Source organism: Lissotriton vulgaris, chromosome 3_2 (genome assembly GCF_964263255.1).
Source record: "Lissotriton vulgaris chromosome 3_2, aLisVul1.2, whole genome shotgun sequence".
NCBI classification, from domain to species: Eukaryota; Metazoa; Chordata; class Amphibia; order Caudata; family Salamandridae; genus Lissotriton; species Lissotriton vulgaris.
In genome coordinates, this window is record NC_141690.1 from 243,096,879 (window position 1) to 243,098,443 (window position 1,565).

The following is a 1,565-nucleotide window of genomic DNA, read 5'->3' on the forward strand; positions in this document are numbered from 1 at the left end:
TGGCAGCGTCCCCCGTTAGATAGGAAATAGCAAAGGCAACCCGGGATATATGAGTAGGGAACGAGGCTGGCCTACACGAGAAGTGTAAGGCAACCTGGGTCAAGAAGGTCTGTATCGTAGCCGGATCCCCAGAATACCTCTCCGGACTTGCCAATGGTATAGGGGGAGACACAGTAACCTGTATAGGTGATCCACTAGTAGTAGCATCAAATGGATTGCACGTTTGTCTATCAAAACGTTCTTTTAGCAGTGCAGTTTCAGCTCTAGATGCTTCAAGTTCCTGTTGAACCACACCAAACGCATGCAGTACATCGTCTAGAGTGGCCATCCCTACAGCACCCCCTGACAAGGAGGATGTTAATACTTGGGTACGTGATTCTGTCACGACCGCGTATCCTCAGGATCAGGGCGATGCTATATAGGGGTCCACCTCCAGACTGCCCTATACTCTGAATATCAAATACCACAGAGCATAAGGAAATCAGGTGAGGGAAAAAGGTCAGGAAGGGACTGGAACGGGACGGGAGAAAAACAAACAATCATTAGTAACACATACCTACTAACTACTCTCTGTAATTCTCGCTAGGACACCACCTACCACGGGCACTAGCTAAAAATTCCTCTTCTCCCTCTCGGTAGGTAGTGAAAAGACCTTCTTCCCCTTTAACACAAAAATCTGTAATGCAAGAAACAAGGTCAGCATTCAATAAGGCGATTCCACACCCCAAACGCTCTTCTACAGCTGTGTTCCCCCAAACATACCTTCCAGCCTTCCTGGGTTTGCACCAAAATATAAATCCCTGATAATGAAACCTCTTAAACCAAATAGATGAGGAAAATGTGCAAAATGATAACTAGAAGTGTCTTTAAAGTCTCGAGGACAGTCCAAAGCAGAACACAGTCTTGCAACCAAGATGTCCAATAATCCGAATAAAGAAACAATGTTCTCCCAGGTTTTGTAAACAATCACCAAAGTACTAGAATGCGTCTCCTGAAAAACGCTAGCGCTCACTAGTTCCTTAAATACGTAAATCACAGAATCCTTTCTCTTCAGGAGAAGCCCGAGCCTCTGCTTTCCTGATGGATTCCGATAAACACCAGCCGGTGCTTGAACCGCGTTCAGCAGCCGCTGAACGCTCAAACGGGAAGCCGCTACTCCCCGCTTGTCTGATCTCTCAGCCGAGAGAACTGAAGCCTTTCAAAGCGGCCGCCCTGGAATTCGGCCGCTTCACCCCTCCTGCAACGCCGGTTACCTTCCAGCCGGGACGGAGGGGAAAATTGAAAAGCAAATACCGCCTAGGCACACAACAGCCGCCGCACGCCTTCTTTCCTCAGTCGAGAACTCCGCCTTGGCTGGCTCTCAGTCCAACGCGGGAAACACAAGTTCAAGGCTCCGGTAACAAAGTCAAAATCACGTACACAGCACCTCAGCAGGCAGGAAACTATATAGATGATGACGACTCCCCCCTGCCATGCATTCTGGTAGTCGTAGTTCTTCTTTTCATTAAAACACAACAGAGGCAGCAAACACTCCAGAATCCTAATCATGACACAGTACAAACAAA